Source organism: Macrotis lagotis, chromosome 1 (assembly GCF_037893015.1).
Source record: "Macrotis lagotis isolate mMagLag1 chromosome 1, bilby.v1.9.chrom.fasta, whole genome shotgun sequence".
In the NCBI taxonomy this organism is placed as follows: Eukaryota; Metazoa; Chordata; class Mammalia; order Peramelemorphia; family Peramelidae; genus Macrotis; species Macrotis lagotis.
This window is the reverse complement of record NC_133658.1, coordinates 855,631,760-855,653,692: the sequence shown is the minus strand read 5'-3', so window position 1 is coordinate 855,653,692 and position 21,933 is coordinate 855,631,760. Positions and strand designations below refer to the sequence as shown.

General features: G+C 38.7%; 2 pseudogenes; both read right to left on the bottom strand.

The window, feature by feature from the left end:
- Nucleotides 1-292: 292 nt before the first annotated feature.
- LOC141508156 (antizyme inhibitor 2-like) lies at nt 293-21,562 on the bottom strand (annotated as a pseudogene).
- Nucleotides 1,616-3,021, bottom strand: LOC141490880 (alpha-enolase pseudogene; annotated as a pseudogene).
- Nucleotides 21,563-21,933: the final 371 nt, after the last annotated feature.

Here is a 21,933-nt window from a genome sequence, read left to right as displayed (position 1 = left end):
CCACTTCACTGGGCTTTCCAAAGAACTTAAACAAATTCCAAAGCACTTTTAAGTTTATCAATACACTGTGCATTCCCTCATCTAATTTTCATAATAGATTTAAGAAAGCAAGAAGGCAGAGATGGCTATTTTCAGGCAATAGAATAGGAACTTGAGGTCCAGAGAAGTCACTTACCCACAGTCACCAGTAAGTTAAGGGCAGAAACAAGACTTAAACACAGGCCTCCTAGCTCCCAGCTCAGACATTTCTTTTGGGGAACCCAGGGAAAAGTAGGAATCACTAAAGGGGAGCTCACCAGATTCCAAAGACAGTCACTCCCAAGTCCTTGGCAACAGTCAGCAGATGACCACACTGATCTAGGGGTGCCCCAAACTTGGCACTCAAGGGACACAGGCTCTTACTATCTTGACTCTGGAGAATAAGAACCAATCTTTGGGAGGAAGAACAGATGGTAAAACTCAGAACCATAGTGGCAAAATGATATATCCAAGGCAATATACGTAGTGTCAGCTGGACTGCAGCCAACCTTTAATCTGCGAATGACAGGAGCCGAACAGAGAGGCAGAGATTAAATAGAGGTTTTTAATGATTTCAGAGTGAGGAAAATGGAAGCCTGCAAGCGGAAGTCCTCCCAAGGAGAAAGGATTAATATGCTGGGGCAAGGTAGCGCTTTATGTACCTAAAAACCACAAGTGGACTGGATCATGCTATAATCAGTCTTGGACCCTGAGTAGCATTTCCCATGGCAGGTTCTTGTGTAGATAATGCAGGCATTTCTGAGTCCTGTGGGAACAATCTCCAAGTTGATTGTCTCATAGCAAGGTATAGAACCAATGGGAAAAGGAGTGAAGTAATTGGTTCACTTTCCTTTGCATTTACAAGGAATAATGATTATGAGCATGTCAAAAGAGGTGATAGATGGCTTAAAGCTGCAGCATATTAGTTCTCAGGTCCCTGAAAAATAGGGGACTTAAATCCCTTAGGGAGCACTCAGTGCTGGTCAAAGCTTTCCACTTTGCCAGGGAGTGAGATCATTCAGATGGCAAAGGATTATTGTTATGCCAAGCTCAGGACACAGTCTGCTTGCTGGGCCTTAGCTCTGGGAAAGGGAGCATCTATAAACTATCTTGACACTAGCAAATGTCAGAGACAAAACTGGAACCCAGATTAGATTACAACCTGTCTTATGCTCAGCTTCCAGAAAGAAAAAAAAAGCACTCTGGTTTCTTTCCCAGAACTAGGCTTCCATTTTGTATTTTGGGACTGAGTCATTGTCTCACCTTCTTGAGCAGAGTCACAAAATTATAGAATTAGAGATTAGAAAAGGTTCTTTGTTGTTGTTTAATCATTTTCTTTTTTTTCCAGTGGATTACTGAATACTTTTATTCTGCACATAGAAGCCACTAAAGGATCTGGCCCATGGGCTTGTTGGGGGGCTGCATCACAAGTATATGACTCTGCACATCAACACTGGGGGTGGGGGTGAGAACAGATCATTCTACCCAGTCACAAGATGAGGTCTTCCAAAAAAGGACCAAATGATCAGGTACCAGAAGAAGCAGTGAGAACACAGAAAGGTGGAAGAGAGAGGGGTGGAGTTAAGTAGCAGAGCCCCCATCCCCAAAACAAAACTGGTCTACTACTTGGTGCTGCCCATTCTTTGGAGGACTTCTACTGAGGTGACTGTAGCCTACTAGCTCTGAGGCTTCATGGTCATGGAGCTTACTTGGCCAGAGGGTTTCTGAAGTTCCTTCCAGCAAATTTAGCCTTGTTGCTCAGTTCTTCCTCAATTCTGAGAATTTGGTTATACTTGGCCAAACACTCAGATAGGCAGGGGGCCCCAGTCTTGATCTGCCCAGTGCAAAGACCCACCACCAGGTCTGCAATGAAAGTATCTTCAGTCTCTCCAGAACAATGGGAAACCATTACTCCCCACCCATTGGACTGGGCCAGCTTGCACGCCTGGAGAGATTCGGTCACGGAGCCAATCTGGTTCACTTTGAGCAGGAGGCAATTGCAAGCTTTCTCATTCACAGCCTTTTCAATGCTCTTGGGATTGGTCACTGTGAGATCATCCCCTACAACCTGGATGCCTGCAGTTTCAGTAAAATTCTTCCAAGCTTCCCAATCATCCTGGTCAAAGGGATCTTCAATAGACACCACTGGATAGTCCTGGATGAAGCTCTTGTAAAGGTCCCCAAACTCAGCAAGTGAGATGTATCTGCTGGGATGATCAGGAGACTTGAGGTCCAAGTCATATTTCCCAGACTGGAAGAATTCAGAGGCAGCAACATCCATGCCAATTACAACCTTGTCAGTATAGCCAGCCTTGCCAATCGCTTCCTTCAGCAGCTCGAGAGCTTCTTTATTTTCCAGGATGTTAGGAGCAAAGTCACCTTCATCTCCTACATTGGTGGCATCCTGTCCATATTTCTTCTTAATCACATTCTTCAGGTTGTGGTAGACCTCAGCTCCAATGTGCATGGCCTCCTTGAAGTTTGATGCTCCAACAGGGAGGATCATGAACTCTTGCATTGCTAGCTTGTTGCCAGCATGGGAGCCACCACTGATCACACCGAAGGCTGGAATTGGCAGAATGATTTCTTCATTGCCTGCAAGATCAGCAATATGGCGGAACAAGGGGACACCTTTCTCTGCAGCTTCAGCCTTACAAACAGCCAGAGACACTCCTAATATAGCATTTGCTCTAAATTTAGATTTATTCTCAGAACCATCCATCTCTATCATCAATTTGTCAATCTTCTCCTGCTCCACAGTTCCTTGCTAATCAGGGTCGGGGCAATAGTTTTATTGATGTGCTCAACCGCTTTTGAGACACCTTTCCCCATATATCGGGTCTTATCATTGTCTCAGAGCTCCAGGGCTTCATGGATGCCAGTAGAAGCCCCACTGGGCACAGCAGCTCTGAAGAGACCTTTTGAAGTGTAGAGATCAACTTCAACAATGAGGTTTCCACGAGAGTCAAAGATCTCTCTTGCAATGATCTTCAAAATCAACATGCTGAATTTCTGGTCAGGGCTGGCTCCGTGGGGTTCAGAGGAGAGAGGCCGAGGGGTCTGTTTAATCATTTTCAATCGTGTCCAGTTCTTTGTCACCACATTCAGGTTTTCTTGGCAAAGATACTGGAATGGTTTACCATTTCCTTTTCCAGTTCATTTTACAGAGGAGAAAACTGAGACAAGGAGGGTTATGGGAACTTGGCCAGGACAGTAGGTACTGAGATCAGATTTGAACTCAGGAAGATGAGTCTTCCTGATTCCAGATCCAGCACTCTATCCACTTTGGGGCCCCTTAGCTGACAATTTCTCCCATCTCCCAAAATGATCATTTATCTGATATGGTCATTCAACCTCTGGTTAAATACCTGGGAAGAGGGAAGTTCAGCTCCCTTGAATTATTGACCATTCATTACACTTTTAGATGACTTTAATTGTTAGAAAGTTTTACCTGACTTCAAGCCTAAATTTGCCTCTTTGCCATTTTCACCCACTACTCCTGCTTCTGCCCTCTGGGAGCAAATGGAATAAATCAGTCAGTCAATAAACTGTGCTTAGTTCTGGTGATACAATGAGAGGCAGAAGAAAATTCCCTGTCCTCAAGGAATTCACAGTCTATTAGGTTTGAGGGGTGCGGGGGAGAAAAGGGAAGAATGATTTCCAAATAAATATGTATAAACAAATTATATAAAAGAAATTGAAAATTGATAAAGGGAAGACACTACAATTAAGGGGAATTAGAAAAGGTTTCTAATGGACAGTGGGATTTTAGCTGGGCCTTGAAGGAAGCCAGGGCATCTTACTTTATTATTATAAAGTAAGTCTCATTAATCCCTCAAATGATAGATCTTCAGATACCTGAGGACATCTATAACGATCCCCCTGAGTCTTTTCTTCTCAATTTCTTAATTTCTTCTCTCTTCCTTTAACCAATTTTCATTATAACTTAATTAATAATTATTAACTTAAACTATTAATTATATATCATAAATCAATACATTTTATTACCAAATATTCATTGAATTATTAATTGAATTATATATTAACTTAAATTAATAACTCAATTCTCTTGTAACATGGCTTTCACTACCTTGATTACCATCCTAAGGGACATTGTCCAGCTTATCCATGCCCTTTTTAAACTGTTGCACCCAAAAATGAACACAGTACTCCAAATGAGCTCTAAAGGGGGCAGAGTTTAGTGACACTCATTCCTAGAAGCTATGCTTCTTTTAATACAGTTCAAGATGGCATTACCCTTTATTTTTTAGTTTCCATATCACACTGAGCCTGTAGCTCAGTAAAACCATGAAATGCTTTTAAACAAACATATTTAATGATTCTTTCTCCCATCTAGTACTAGTAATGTTGCATCCAAGTGTAATTACATATCATTTGATTCATCTCAATGGCCTGGACTTTCTTCACAGCTTCATTTTTATAAGACCTTTCCCTGTCACTTACCAATAGAATTCTCTGACACATTATTTTGATGCGATTGGGACCTGGCACCATTACTGCCCAAAGATTACTCTGGTCTAGCCATGAATTGGAACTTGCATCAGTTATCTATGACTAGATTTCCATGATGCTATATTTTGCTTTTTGACTGCCATTGCCATTGGTTCTCCCAAATTTCAAAAGAAGTTAAATATACACAAATTTAGAAAATTCACCTTAAATGTTCACCTGGACTACTTGTGCCCAAACCATGGACATTCTGAACTCATATTGGTCTTATCAGCCACAGGCAAACACACACTGAAATTTGACTCTAATATAATGGTATCATTTTTGTCTCTTCAAGAATGAAAAATAATAAAGAACCAACCAATCATTGGTTCTCCCAGATTTGCAATTAACAACCTAGACATATTTCTGCTTCCTTCTCTATTATGTGTACCTTGTTTCTTTTTTATATAAATATTTTATTTGTTTTTCAATTATATAAATAGTAGTTTCTACTTATCATTTTTTGTAAGGTTTTGAATTTTACAATTTTCCCCCAGTCCCCACAGAAGGCAGTCTGATAATCTTTACATTGTTTCCATGCTATGCATTGATCAAAATTGGATGTGTTCAGATAAAAATCATATATTTGAAGAAAAATGAAATATTAAGAGATAGCAAAATTATGTAGTACATAAGACAACTTTTTTTTTAACTGAAGGTAATAGTCTTTGGTCTTTGTTTAAACTCCACAGTTCTTTCTCTGGATATAGATGGTATTTTCCATCACAGATATCCTAAAATTGTCCCTGATTATTTCACTGATGGAACAAGCAAGACTATAAGGTTTGATCATCACCCCCATGTTGCTGTTAGGATGTACAATGCTTTTCTGGTTCTGCTCATCTGGCTCAGCATCAGTTCATGCAAATCCTTCCAGGCTTCTCTGAAATCCCATCTTTCTTGGTTTCTAATAGAACAATAGTGTTCCATGACATACATATATATATATATATACCACAGTTTGTTAAGCCGTTCCCCAGCTGAAGGACATTCACTTAATTTCAAATTCTTTGCCATCACAAACAAGGCTGCTATGAATATTTTTGTACAAGTGCTGTTTTTTCCCCTTTTTTCATAGTCTCTTCAGTGTATAGACCCTGAATGTAATTGTTATTGCTGGATCAAAGGATATGCACACTTTTGTTGCCCTTTGGACATTATTCCAAATTGCTCTCCAGAAAGGTTGGATGAGTTCACAGCTCCACCAACAATGTAATAGTGTCCCATCTCTCTTGTTTCTAATAGAACGATAGTGTTCCATAATGTACATATACCACAATTTGTTCAGCCATTGCCCGATTGATGGGCATTCACTCCATTTCTAATTCTTTGCTACCACAAGCAGGACTGCTATGAATATTTTTGTAAAGTGATGTTTTTACCCTTTTTCATGATCTCTTCAGGGTATAGACCTAGTAGTGGTATTGCTGGGTCAAAGGTATGCATATTTTAATTGTCCTTTGGGCATAATTCAAAATTGCTCTCCTGAAAAGTTAGATCAGTTCATAGTTCTACCAACAATGTATTTTAGTGAGCCAGATTCCCCACATCCCTTCCAACATTGATCATTGTCCTTTTTGGTCATGTTGGTCAATCTGAGAGGTATGAGATGTGAACCTTGTTTCTAAGTTCTATCTGTATTCTTGATCCAGGTCATCCCCTGTCTGGCTCTTGCTACTATTGAATGGACCTTGATTCTATTATTTTTTTTTCCATTTACATGCAAAAGTAGCTTTCAACATTCATCCATTTGCAAGTTTATGAGTTTCACATTTTTCTACTACTCTCCCTTCCCTCTCCCTTTCCCATAGCAGCAAACAATCTGGTATAAACTGTACATGTACAATAACATTTAACATAGAGACATGATTCTAAAAACAGTGTCCTTCAGTTTCCTTCTGCCATACTCACCCGGAAGTGGGGTAGAACTGGGCAACTTTGGTGAGCTCCTCCTCACAGTCAAAGATCATCAGCTGGACTCCATGACTAGCTGCATATTGGATATGGGAAATCTGCTTGCATGGGTTGGCATAGATTATACATGTTGAGGCCACTCCTAGACTCAGAACCTGTTTCAACTTCTCCTATTGTCAGCAAAGCAGAAGTCACTCCTCTGGGCACCACACACTTTTTTTTTATTTTGTGCCCAAATATTGGAGATTATTAGAGCCCAGTAAACCACCCAACCCCCAGACCAGGTTCTTCAACTAAATATCACCACCAGTGTCTATACTTTTATATAACTTCTACACTTTTTTAGTATCTTGCTTCACTCCCAGGCAGAAACAATAATCCCTTAAAAGAAGAAATCTAGAAACTTGGGCTCGTGAGGACAGGTAGATTTCATGCAATGAGAAATTTCATGCTGCCTGGCCAAGAGTTCCTCAGGATCTGAGCTAAAAGGGAGGTTGGCTGAAATGTTTGCAGCTCAAGCCTTGCCATCCCCACCCACCCACAAATCATCTATACCCACAAGACTCCTCTTCACTCTGGAAGCTTTCTGTTCATGGCCTTAAATCCCACTCCCCAATCCTCTCATAAAATCCTATGGAAACTTTACCAATGGGAATGGGGAATAGCAGATGTGGTTCTGCTTGGCTCTTGAATATTAGAACCACAGTTTGATTTATTTTAGACTCCATAAGTCTACCCACTGCCTTATTTATTAGTTAACACTCAAACATGGGCACGTGTGTGCATGCACACACACACACACACACACACACACACACACACACACACTTTTTTCACTAGTAGCTATGCTCAATCAACAGCTAATAAATCTTTCAAGGAGTCCTTTCCCTTTGTTTCCAATGAGTCCTCTATCTCCCACATATCTTCTTCCCATGCAGGAATACTAGTGCCCCACCCCCTGGATCGCCTATGTGGCATGATTCTCCCTGGAACACACTGGACTGGTACAATCAAAACCAGTGTTCAGACTGGCCAATACCTACAACACACTGGAACTATTGTTTTATTTTTTAATAGCAAAGAAGTGTTTCACAAGGGGAAGTGCCCTCAGGAAAATCCAGTGTTGTTGAATCAGGGTCCCCAGGTCAACCACTGTAAATGCATTTCTTTCATTCTATGGATAAAAGGAAGATGGAGGCAACATCTTGGGTAACCAAGATATGACTTTCCTAACTCAGTTTGTCTTGTGGTATTATCCATTCTGCCTCCTCCTGCCAACCCAACTTAATGAAGCTTCCCCTAAGGAAAGGGAAGAGGTTAAGAGTAGGGGACCAAATATGATGTACTTGACTGAAATCTGGCCTTGGAATCAGGAGTTTTAAGATCAAATTCAGACTTCCTCATTTACTAGCTATATGACCACAACTAAGTCATTGAATTTCTCAGAGCCTCAGTTTATCATCTATGAGGTAGAAACAAGCTTCTGCTCTTGGACCTCACTCCCCTCCTACTCCAGTGAGATAGACTTTTCCTGATAGGTTGGTAACATTTCCCTGCTTTTAGATCAATTCTGAGATAGTTTTCTAGTTATTTGGAGGGAATTTGGGAAGACTTTATTATTTTTTTTAACATTTTAACATTTTATTTGTTTTCCAGTTATATACAATAGTAATAGTAATATGTACTCATCATTTTTTGCAAGGCTATGAATTCTACAATTTTTTCCCCTATCCTCCCTTCCCCCACCGCCACAGAAGGCTGTCTGATAGTCTCTACATTGTTTCCATGCCATACATTTATATAAATTGAATGTGTTATAAAAGTAAACATAAACCCCCTCCCCCACCAAGAAGATGAAAAACCTCAAAAATAGAGAGAGGAAAAAAAATTGTACTTCATTCTGTGTTCAGATTCCAATGGCTCTGCATAAGTCCACCAGAGAAGCTGCTTCAATATTTTTCCCACAGTTGCTATTACTAGCTAAACCTCCACTCTATTTCTCCCCACTCATTCTATTTTCTCTCTCTCTCTCCTTTCATCCTGGCCCTGTCCAAAAGTATGTTGAATCTGAGCACCCTCTCCCTTGATCTTCCCTCTCTTCTATCATCTATTCCCCCTTCCCTCCCCCCCTTTCCCCTTATCCCGTCCCTTTCTTTTTATTTTTCTCTAGGGTAAGATAGATTTCCTCATCCTATTAAGTGTGTATGTCATTTCCTCTCTGAGCCATCTCTGATGAGAATGAAGGCTTACTCACTCACTCACTCCCCCTTGCCTTCCCCCTTTCCACTCCAAGCTTTTTCTTGACTCATGTGAAATTTCTTAGCTGCTTCTTCTCTTTTTGATTCCCCCCAGTACTTTCCTTTATCACCCATTGACTCCATCTTTTTACTATATTATACCATTATATTCCACTCCTTCCTATGTCCTGTCTATATATGCTCCTAACAGTTCTTATAAATGAGAAAGTTCATCTTCTCATGCAGGAATACAAACAGTTCAATATCATTAAGTTCCTCATAGTTAGTCCTTCTCCTCCACTCCCTCTATGGTTCACCAGAGTCCTATACTTGGAGATCAAACTTTCTGTTTCAATAGGAAAGTTTGAAAGTCCCCTGTTTCATTAAAAGTCCATATTTTCCCCTGAAAGCAGAGGTTCAGTTTTGCTGGGTAGTTGATTATTGGTTGTAAACCAAGATCTTTTGCCTTCTGGAATATCATATTCCAATCCCTATGAGCCCTTAATGTAGATACTGCCAGATCCTTTGTAATCCTGATTATGGAACCTCAGTAGTTGAATTGTTTGTTTCTAGCAGCTTTTAGAATTTTCTCTTTGATTTGGGAGTTTTGGAATTTGGCTATAATATTCTTGGAAGTTTTTCTTTTCGGATCTCTTTCAGGAGGTGACTGGTGAATTCTCTCAATTTCTATTTACCCTCTGCTTCTAGGATCTCAGGGTAATTTTGCTGTATTATTTCTTGAAAAATGAAGTCTAGGCTCTTCTCCTGGTCATGCCTTTCAGATAACTCAATAATTTTTAAATTATTTCTTCTGGATCTGTTTTTGAGGTTGATTGTTTTTCCAATGAGATATTTCACATTTTCTTCTAATTTTTGGCTTTTTTTGGCAGTTTTATTTCTTCCTGATTTCTTGCAAAGTCATCAACTTCCTTTAGTTCCATTCTGCATTTGAAGGAGTTATTTTCTTCAGAGAGCTTTTTTTAATCTCCTTTTCCAGCTGGCCAATTCTGCTTTGTAAATCACTCTTCTCCTTGCTTGCCTTTTGTTTTGCTTTTTCCATTAGGCCTAAACTGGTTTTTAACATATTCTTTTCTTCAGTATTTTTTTGTATATCTGTCATGAAGCTTTTGATTTGGTTTTCATGATTTTTCAGCATTGCTCTCATTTCTCCTCCTAATTTTTCCTCCATCTCCCTTAATTACTTTTCAAAGTTTTTTTTTTGAGCTCATCCATAGTCTGAGCCCATTTTCTATTTCTCTTGGAGGTTTTGGATAGGGAAGCTTCAATTTTGTCATCATCTGAGTATGTGTTTTGATCTTCCATGGGACTAAAGTAATTCTCTATGGTCAGATTCTTCTTTTTCTGTTGTTTACTCATTTCCTCATCCCAAGACAGCACTTCCAAGGCTTTGGGGTTTTTTTGGGGGAGGTGGACACCCCACTGGGACCTTTATTCCTCCAAGGTCTTATGCTCTCTTGCCTGTGCTTTGATATGTAGATGCCCCCCCACTTCCCTCTGCCCTGGGGCTGTAAGGAGGGATCCTGCTATCTTAGTATGGAAACCCAAGAGAAATCCCTGCAGACTTCCCTTACCATCTCTGGGGATGCAGGCTACTTTCTCCCGATTCTCACTGCATGTTCTGCAGCCAGTGTCCCTCACTCCACACTCATTCTGGTGTAGAAGAATTCTCTCCCTGCCCCTTCAAGCTTTTGCGGGTGATCTCTGGGCTGGGCTGGGATGCATGGCAGCCGTGGCTTTTTTTCCAACCCCTGGTCCTGGTGAAACACACCTTTCCCATGGAACTTCTAAATTATCTTGGACTGGGGAAAAGTATCACTCAGTCTTTCTGTGGGTTCTGCCCCTCTAAATTTTGGCTAGAGCTATCATTTGTTTTTGGGTTTTTTTTGAGTTTGTGGGGAAGGAGTTACCAGGAAATGCTGCCTTCACAAAACCACCTTGGCTCCGCCATTTGGGAAGACTTTAGAGAGTTCTTTCCCTACTCTGCCATCTTAGCACCAGAAGTAAGAGTTGTTATTATTATCATCCCCATTATAGATATAAGAAAATGGAGGCTTTAGGTTGGGACAATCAGGTTGGGGTTATTTTTAATTCCTACTTTTACAGATAAGGAAAACTGAGGTTGCAGTAGGATTCAAACTCTGGTTTTCCTGACTCCCAGGTCAGAATCATATCCATTATGCACTGAGTTCCTATATTAAGTATCAATGTTACCTATACTTCCTTAGTTTAAAGAGTATGAATTGTTTTAATTGCTTTTAATAGGGCCCAATAAACCCTTGACACAGTTTTAATCTGATTGTGAGGGAGTTAAAGTAGTTCAAGGTACAGAAGAGGTATAGTAGTCAAAGAAAACAATATTTATGAGAATAGGAAAAGAGCAAAAGAGACAATAATTCTTCAGTAAAGAGTCTGGTGAACATCAAAAAAAGAGAGATGAAAAAGAGAGTAGTTAACAAATGAGTGTTATAAAAGTTTTAGGTTTTGCTGTGAAATATGATTTTATTTGTATGCTTAGAATGGGTATACTTACATATAAGTGTGAATTTGGGAAATCTATTTGTGAATATGCATAAATATACCTGTGGCCTTAAATATATCTGTATCCTTCATAATATAGTGAAAATTTGTTCCATAAAAATTGCCTGCAATTCTAGGAAATGAAGTAAATGAAACACAGCAACAAAGACAGTCTGATCATAGGTCCAGTTGTTTGAGAGCAGGGAACGGACTGTTCTCTCAGAAAGCATGCTTGGGTCTATCACAGTAGGTAAGAGGGAAGTGAACTTTGTAAAGGAATGCCATGGTAACAAATCCTTAGAATGTTACCTCCAGATAAATGGTTTGACTGCATGGTCTGGGAGAAGACTGTGAAGTAAAGCACAGGGAAAGGATTTGTTAAAGTGGGAAATGCACCACTGAGAGAGGAAATATGACTTTCATATGAAAGAATTTGATTAATATGGTGAGTAAATCACATACAGATGAAAAGTAGGTATGAAATGCTATGTCTATTAAAGCAATGAAACTTCAGCTGTAAATGTGAACTAGTTAAGACATCTTATTTAGTTAAAAATACTGTAATCATTATTATCTCATAAATCAAACCAATGGGAGAGGAGAAATTTGAAGGTATCTTGACAAGACATATACCCAAGCAAAGTCACCCTTATTTATTTAAAGATGAAATTAGAAAGAGCAAAAATTGATTAAAATGAGGGGAAATCTGAAAAAATTTTTATATAACAAGCTCTCTCTTCTTGAAAAAGGTCACTGTTTTCTACTGAGCTATGAGAACCCTAAATGTGCTTATAGCAGTGGCAGAAATGGTATAGAAAAGAATAAAGACAAGAGGAAGAGCAAAAGCAGACCAAGTTCACACAGAGAAGGCTCTTGACAAAGGCACCATATGGGCACTGAAAGAAATGCTCAAAATATCTGAAGAAGAGAAAGATAGCAAAAGCATGAGGGAAAAGCTTGGGCATTATTATTTGTAAAAGGCAATGCTCATATGCTTACTTTCTTATCTATAAGAGATTTTTATATTTATCTATGAATATATCCTGGACATCTTCAATGAGGAAACTAGGAGGGAAGGGGCAGGTTTCCCCAAGTGATATGCTGTAGTAGACCATATCTATTGGCATGGATGAGTTGGAAAGTACATGAGAAAGATTATTCACATTCACAAGGTAATGGTAAACTAAGCAGAAGTGGGGAAGGGAGAGAGAGGAGAGAAGTATATACTCAAGGACTACAGCAATGTAAAGAAAAAATAGCAAAATAGTCAAAATCAAAATTGAACAGTATATAATCATAATGACCAAACTTGACCCTGCAAAAGAGGAATGAGAATGCACCTGCCTTTGTTCTTTACTGAGATAAAAGATATTTAACCCCGCATATGCTGTAAAATTTAATTCAAGTACTGGTTTTTTGAAGATAATCTTATTTTTTTCATAAGTGATGGCTCTCTGTATGTGGAAAGAAGAGGAAAATAATGGGAAATAAAAATGATGTAAAAATAGAATATAGTAATAAAAAAAATTTAATAATGTAAGAGGTCAAGAATCTCCTGGAACATAGAGCAAAAAATGTCAGAATATGAAGAATTTGAAGAGTCTAGAATAAAGGATGTCCTATCTGGAAGAAGAAGAAGGAAGAATTTTAACACATTAAAATTAGTACTGAAAGAGGCTGTTTCTTAGAGTTTTACCAACTCTTTCATTTTATATTTGTTTTTGTTTTTGTTTTTTTAGGTTTTTGCAAGGCAATGGGGCTAAGTGGCTTGCCCAAGGCCACACAGCTAGGTCATTATTAAGTGTCTGAGGTCCTCCTGACTCCAGGGCTGGTGCTCTATCCACTGCACCACCTAGCCACCCCTCATTTTATATTGGAGGAAATTGAGAAACAGAAACATGAAACTATTGGGAGATCAAAGACTAGTTCCCAAATAATTTAATTTCTAATTCTGTCTCTGATATCAAATGTCAAACAGGTTCTAGAACTGAACCCCATCTTTCCTAGCTTCCCACCATCCCAGGGACTAGTGAAGTAGCTTCTATCTTACTGAATCTGAAAGTTCTTGGATCTTTGCTTGAAGGATCTGCCAAGCAGACATCCCAGATTCTAGAAGGATTACATGGTCTCCTAGGGCCCCAGGGTCCTCCAAACCTCTAACAGTGGTAGCAAAGGATCCTGGTCTTCCAGAGGGGACCTGAAGACAAGTACTATAAAAAACTGTTTTTGAAGATTTGCCACCTGACTCATCCCAACTTCACTCTTTCTTTTCCCCACTCCAAAATTCCACCCCATTCAGCTTCCCACCTCCTCTTCCACTTTCTTCCCAAGTAAAATTCCTGTCCTGACTTCCTCTTAGATTTAACAACTGATAATGGCATAATCATTTGTATTTTCAAAAGTATGTGTGTGTGTGTGTATATATATTACATGTGTGCATGTGTGAGAGAGACAGATATAAGAAGGTCCACTGCTGAAGTCCATCCTTCAAACCCAGGAAGTCAAAATGTCCCTTCCCCTAATGTTCAAGAACTCTGGGGGGTGGGGGGTGGAGGGTGGTTCTCTTTAATCTATGGAAGTTCTAGAATTTTCCTCCTTACCTTAGCAATTTTTATTATTTTTATTTTTAAAGGTTTTTGCTAGGCAATGGGATTAAGTGGCTTGCCCAAGGCCACACAGCTAGGTAATTATTAAGTGTCTGAGACCAGATTTGAACCCAAGTACTCCTGACTCCAGGGCTGGTGCTTTATCCACTGCACCACCTAGCCACCCCACCTTAGCAATTTTTAGAGCCCTCTCCTCAATCCCTGGAAGCCCTATGATTCTTCCATTATGCTTTTTGTTTATGGAGTCCTCCACAAGCAGTCTTTGAGAATTCAAAGGTTCCCATCTTTAGCCTCAAGATTCTGGACTCTTCATTATTAGTTTTGTTGGATCAATGTATTGCTGAAAATAGTGAAGTTTTTTATAGTTAATTATCCATGCAATATTGCTGTTACTCTGTATAACAGTCTCCTGGTTCTGCTCATTTCACTTTGAATCAGTTCATGTAAGTCTTTCTAGATTTTCCTGAGAGTATTCTGCTCATTATTTCTTATAGCACAATAGTATTCCATCACATATACTACAACTTGTATAGTCATTCCTCAACTGAAGAACATTCCCCTTGATTTTCAATTCGTTACCAGCTCTTAAAGAGCTGCTATAAATATATTTGTACAGATAAGTCCTTTCTCTTTTTGTTTTTAGATCTCTTTGGGATATAGACTTAGTAGGGCTGTTCTTGTTGTTTGTCTTTCATTCTTGACGAGGACCATAACATTAGGAAGGTGATACCATGACTTGCAAAAGAACTGGATTTAAGTGAGGGATAATGGTGAGAGACTTTAACTTTTTTAAGTTAAAGTCTTTCCTGGGTCTCAGTATGACTGAGGCAATATTAGGTAAGAAGTGAGGCAAAAAAATGACATTTTACATAGTTAATCAAAAATCTTTCTTGGAAGGAAGACCCTCAGAGTTTCTAACCAAAATAGAAAAAATGCTATTTATATTCACTTTGAGCAATCAGGACACAAGCAACATTGGGACTATCTCCAGTCATCCTGATTTATAGCTTGCCATTGGACCCATATGACTCTAAAGAAGAAAGTAAGGTTGGTGTCTTTGCACATCCTTCCCTCACTTAAATCCCATTCACAGCTTCCTGATTTCTTGCTCCTGCTTAAGGCACAAAGGACAAATAACAACCTATGAGTAGTAGTAGTACCAGCAGCCTCACTGAGGACCCAACTGGAACTGACCAGTTGGACAACACAGATCTTTTCTTCCTTCTTCCTTCCCTTTCCTCCTTCCTCTTCTCCTAACCAGATAAGGTATCATACCTTTACCTGTAGGTGCTCTGCCAATATGAATTTAAATTTTGATTGTTGAAACTTCTTAAAATATCCTGGGGTTTATGAACTAGATTTCTTTCTTCAGTACCATGCCTTAAACCCAAATCACTCTGGCTCTCATTGATTGACTAACAATAAGTCCCAACCCAGCCGTTCATTGTTTGGGTGTTGATTGCTCAGAGTGAATGTAAAACTCATAGGGCTACTGTTGGGTCAAAGGTATGCATGGTTTTATAGTCCTTGGGACATAGTTTTAATGATTCTTCATATCCTATGCCACTTATCATTTGGAGAATGGCTCTTATTTTTATATGTTTTAAACAATTTTCAAATATATTTGAGAAATGAGGTCTTTATCAGAGGAAACTTGCTATGAAAGATTTTGCAATTTTGATTAATAACTGGGCATATGCCTCCATCCTATTTTTACCCCTCCCTCATATATCCTACTGTCTCTCTCCCTTCACACTAGCCATACTCAAAAGTGTTTTGTTTCTAACTACTACCTTCCCTAACCCTCTTTCACTTGTCATCTTTCCTTCCTACTTTTTCATAGGACATTTTTCCTGAGTATGTATATTATTATTTTTTTGAGCAAATTCTCATGAGAGTAAAATTCAAGTACTCTTGCCCAAACCCACTCCACAACATTCTTCATCTTCCTCTCCACTGTAAAATTTCTTTTTTTTACATGTGATACTTTATGTGTGATAATGTATCCATTCTTTCTCTTTCCCTTCTTCCACTACATTCCTCTTTCTCACTTTTAAATTTAATTTCTTTAGATATCATACCCTCATATTAAACACACCACCATGCCCACTTCTTATGTATACTCTTTTTTTTTAGGTTTTTGCTAGGCAATGGGGTTAAGTGGCTTGCCCAAGGCCACACAGCTAGGCAATTATTAAGTGTCTGAGACCAGATTTGAACCCAGGCACTCCTGATTCCAGGGCTGGTGCTTTATCCACTGCGCCACCTAGCCACCCCTGTATACTCTTTCTAACTGTCCTAATAATGAGAAAGATTTTAGGAGTTACAAGTATCATCTTCCCATTTAGGAATGTAAACAGTGTAATTTTATTGAATCCATTAAGGTTTCTTTTTTCTATTTCTCTTTTTATGTTTCTCTTGAGTTTTGTATTTGAAAGTCAAAAATTTGCTTTGGTCTTTTCTTCAAGAATACTTGAAAGTCTTCTATTTCAGTGAACATCCATTTTTGCCCAAAAAAGATTATTATCAGTTTTGCTGATGCATGATTGTTGCTTGTAATCCTAATTCTGTTGCCCTCTAGAATAATCATATTCCAAGCCCTCTGATCCTTTAATGTAAAAACTGCTAAATCTTGCATTATCCTGACTGTGACTACATGATTTTTGAATTATTTCTTTCTGTATGCTTGCAATATTTGCTTCTTGACCTGGGAGCTCTGTAATTAGGGTATAACATTCCTGGGAGTTTTCATTTGGGGCTCTTTTTCAGCAGGTGATCAGTGAGTTCTTTCCATTTTTACTTTGCCCTCTGAGTCTAGACTATCATGTCAGTTTTCTTAGATAATTTCTTGAAAGAGGTCTAAACTTTTTCCTTTTAATCACAGTTTTCAGGTAGTTCAATAAATTGTCTCACTTCAATTTATTTCCAGACTAGCAGTTTTTCCAATGAGAAATTCCACATTTTCTTCTATTTTTTCATTATTTTGATTTTGTTTTATTGTTTCATATTGTTTAATAGAGTCATTAACTTCTAATTATCCAATTCTAGCTTTTAAGGAATTATTTTTTTTTAGTGAATTCTTTTTCCTCTTTTTCTAATTGGTCAATTCTGCTTTTTAAGGTATTATTTTCTTCAGTATTTTTTGTACCACCTTTATTAAGATGTTGACTCTTCCTTGATTATTTTCACCATTGTCACTTATTTTTCCAATTTTTACTATATCTTTTATTTAATTTTGAAGACCCTTTTTGTGCTCTTCCAAGAAGTATTTTTTGAATCTATGATTCATTCATATTTTTTCTTTGAGGCATTGGATATAGAAGTTTTGACCTTGTTGTCTTCTCAGTTTGCATTTTGTGAAAAGATGTGTTTGTGTTCTTCCCTGTCACCATAGTAATTTTATATGGTCAGGTTCTTTTCTGGTTGTTACTCATTTTTGCAGCCTATTATTTGACTTTTAATTCTCTGTTAAAGTGGGGTTCTGCTCCTGGGTTGGACAGGGCACTGCCCTAATCTTCAGGTCCTTCTTTCTGCTGTTCTGTGTGACCTCTGGGGAAGAGAGAATCTGTAAGTTTTCAGTTCTTCCATAGAGAGTTGTGTTTGTTACCCTCCCGGCCAGTGCTCTGTTCTGTGAACAACCACAAGCACTCTTTTCTACCCTGAAAGAGCAACCAAGGTCCCTGTTCTCCTATGTTCAATAAGCAGTTGTGTACTAGTGCTCCTCCTTGCCCTGGAACTTGTGACTGTGACATATGAACAATGAAAAAGAGTCCTGTGTCAGTGCCAGCAAAGGGATTCTTGTATTTTTTTCTGACCAATTATCCAGCCTTCTTACCATCTATGGGTTGAGAACTTCAGAAGCTGCCTCTGTTGCCAGTGATTCAAGTCTCTCCCAGCTGCTGGTTTGTTGGTGGGATGTAGGGTTCAAGGAAGACTAGTACCTCTGGTGTGAGGGTTGCCAAACTCTTTTCAGGGCTGCTTTCTACTTTTGATGTCCACCTGAGCCACCTAAATCTCACTCCAAGAAGCTGTAGTATGCACAGTGGCCACACCCCATTAAGCTGTTTTGAAGGTGGGCTAAACCAGGTTGAGGATAACTGAGGGAGTCTCAAATTTAGAGAAAGTAGAATTGGAATTTGAAGACCCTCTGGGAGTCTGAGAAGAAGTTTTAAGGATCACACTGCTCACCTCCTGGGGTAAGGAAGGGGCTAGAAAAGGTGCCCTAAAAATTGTCTACTCACTCAACCTTGGCTTGATCATTGTGGCAGGAGGGGATACCACCCTATGGTCAAAACAAAAAAATCTACAAAAACTTCTTCAAAGGAGATTCCACTCACCATTGAAGTATGAAACATGAGCACACTCATAGACAACACAAGATCCAATAGACCTGAAATTTGAACAGTTCTTGTTGCAAAAGAACTCAGCGGATATCATATCCAAATAGTGAGTGAAACAAGACTAGCAAAGGAAGGCTAGCTTACTGAAATCAGAGCTGGATCTATGTTTTTTCTGGAGTAGTTGCAGTAAAGGGAAGCACTGTGAAGCTGATAGGTTTTGCAATCAAAACTAATCTAGTCAACAAGCTTGAATACCTACCAAAAGGAATGGACAGGTTCATATCAATGAGATTGCTACTTGCAGGAAAATGCCACACCACCATTATCAGTGCCTATACTTCCACCACAAAAACCCTGATGAAGTCAAGAAAAATTTTATGAAGAACTAGAGACCCTTATCATCAATACCAGAAGAGGAGGACAAGTTTTTAATTCTGGGTGGCTTTAATGTTAGAGCAGGCTCAAACAACTAGACATGACAGGTAGTCCTTGATGGAATAGTTGAAAACAGTCATAGCAGTGATCACCTACAACTAAAGACCTGTGCATTACATGACCTTCTCATCATAAACGGTGTCTTCCATTTACCTAAATGCAATAAAACTTCCTAAATGCACCCTTGCAACAAACATTAGTATCTAATAAACTACATGATTGTAAGGAGAAGAGACAGACAGAATGTGAGAGTGACAAAGGCAATGTGTGTGGACTGATCACACAGAGGACTGGACTGATCATAGACTCATCCTTTCCAAGCTAAGTATTCACATTAAACAGAAGTGGTGGCCCCAATACAAAATGACTACCAGAAGGATCAATGTCTAGAAATTAGAGTGCCTCTCTGAGTGGGAACAATTTGTTAACTTGTAGGGAAAGCTGGGCCAACACACAATTAACAATGATTGGAGAAGAAAAAAGAGTGGGCGGCTATTGGAGATTTGGTGTACAGCACTACATTTGCTCATCTGGGTCAGAACACTCACTAACATCAAGACTGGTTGATGAAAATGATAGGGAAAAATACAGATGCTGCTGAATGAAAAACAAGAAGGTTTATAAGCAGTTTAATTCATCCATTTCTAAGAAGGCAGCATTTAATTCCATCTGAAGTAAAATACAGGGGCAACTTGGTGGTGCAGGGAATAGAGTACCAGCTTTGGAGTCAGGAGGACTTGAGTTCAAATCCAACCTCAGACACTTAAAAATTACCTAGCTGTGTGACCTTGAGCACTTAACCCCATTGCCTTGCAAAAAAAAAAAAAACAGCCTAAAAAAATATCATTGCTATATGCCTGTGAAACCTAGACAGTCTACTAATGCCATGTCAGGACACTGAATCACTTCCATTTAAATTGTCTTAGGAAGATTCTGAAGAACTCTTGGCAGGAGAAGATACCAGACACTGGGGTCCGTTCTTGAACTAAACTGCCAAGCATTCAAACATTACTACAAAGAGTACAACTATTCTTTTAGATGAAAAGTCAGTGATGTCAAAGACTTTATGAATTGTGAAGCAAGCAAAAGAGATAAGACATGTTTTCATCATAGGGTTGTGAAAGAGGATGAAAAAGATAACTGGTCCTCAGATTAGATATATCATTATGGAAAAATGGTCCTGTTATTATGTTATGCCATCATGAAGACCAAGAATTTGACCTATAGTGTGCCACTGACACTCCAAATACCAGTTGCTATATTAGCAGAGGTCAAAATTACCCCTGTCAAACATATTGGAACTTCCACCACTTGGTTGGTGCTCAAGTTGAAATGGCTTATATGACACAAAGCCAGTGTTAGAGAAAGAAGGACAAGCCATCTCCATGAGGAGATAGGGATCTATATTACTGACATAACATCTAATCTAATACCAGAGAGGGTATCACCCAAGTAGGCAAATCTACTGCTCTCACCCACAGGATGCAAAGTGGCAGCCCATCCACCAGTTACCAAATGAGGAGATGGAAAGTCAGCCCTATATGCTGTATTAAGGGAAGTCTGGTTAGTTGTCACCAAGGTCACTAGGAAAAACCTTAATCACAGAATGATATATACCAACTCTTGAGCAGTAACTGATAGAGTAGACATATAGTCAGCTAAATAGAGAAATGACATTTGGATAACAAATAACAATGAAGTCTAGGGAAAGAAACTGTGGGGAGACACAGCTAATATAGACATTAAGGTTAAGTTTGGGCATGTCTTAGTACATACTAGGGTAAAATCAAAAGGGGTAAAATGGAAAGAGAAGGTAGATCAAATTAACAAATTAAGAAAGGCTGAGGCAAAGGAAGATAGTGAGACAATCTGTTGCTGATTCTATTCCAGCTGAGATCTACAAGGTGGGGGGTCCATTACTCATCCAAAAACTGACTGAAATTTCTGTTCCTCCCTTTTGTCCTTTGGAGACTTTAAAGCTAAAATCATTACTACTGGTTGAGAAATGGATATTCCTTCTTATATCCAAATTGTCCCTAAGAATTTGACAGAAGATTGCCTCTTTGGTCATTTTTTTTTTGTGAGACAACTAGCCATTCTATATTTCAACCCACCAAATCTTTAGTCAATGATAATGTAGGATTAAAAATAAAAGAAGCAATTATTCAATCCATAGTACTGTTTTGTTTCATTAGCCAATAGGCTAGACCATCACCAAAGATTGGTCTCTGAGAAGAGCTAGGAAGATGAAGTCTACTTAGTAGTAAGTTCAGCAAAAAATTGTCTAATTGCAATCTGCACAAACGAAAGGTTAGATTTCATTCACCACTGTACATGAACAAATGCAGATTCTACTATTGAAGAGCTAGCATCATTATTTGGTTATTATGACTAGTCAGTAATGATTGAGCAATCAAGAATCACATTTCATAAGGTGAAAGAGTGGGCAGAGGCTCAGGCAATTATGTGGAGTTGCAATCTACAGGTCACAGGGATGAGAGAAGGATTCTATGGAATATTTAAGACTCAAACAAAAACATCATGGAGGTAACAAAAGCCACCAACTAGAAAACTGTCATTAGAACACTATTAAGTCAATTAAATAACAGACCTAGAAGAAATTACCTAGTGCCTGCCGCTGAATTTAAAATTGCAGCACCACCCTCAATTGATTCAGATAATAAAGGATAAAATACTACTAAATGTAACAAAATGTTGGAGATTATACCTCCAGTCCATTAACTAGCCTTTGTATGAATACAGTATAGGTCATAGATGGACCTAGTCAATTATTCCAAGTTGCTTTAGGACAATTTACATCAAGAGATCTTAAAAAAAAGAGATCTACCAAACTTGTGTTTCTGTTTATTTTTTTTTAAAGATATATCTTGAACCTCCAGTTGTCATTGTAAATATGTCTTACTTGCACACCAATGTCTGGGACTGAGTCTGGCTCTTGCATTCTGCCCACACTTAAAACTCAAGCATCCTCTGTGATAACCCATAGTGCTGATTGACTGAAAATTTGTGGTTTGCCAAATAATCATATCAGAGGAAGACAGAGTACCAGTATGAGAGATACTTATTGGGTAACCTTAGCAAATTATGTTGGTGGTTTGATCTTACTGGGGTTAATGCTTCTATTGTCCAATAGATAATATATGAATGTCTGCACACATTTAATAAAATTTGATTGTTACCACTAAGAAATGTAAGTCTAATGAGTGTTTTTTTGCATGTTAGCAAGGTGGTGCAGAGTTTGTGCCAGTTTGAGCTGGATGAATTGGCTGAGATAATGTGTATGTGTATATTTCTCAATAGTTATCTGTGTTT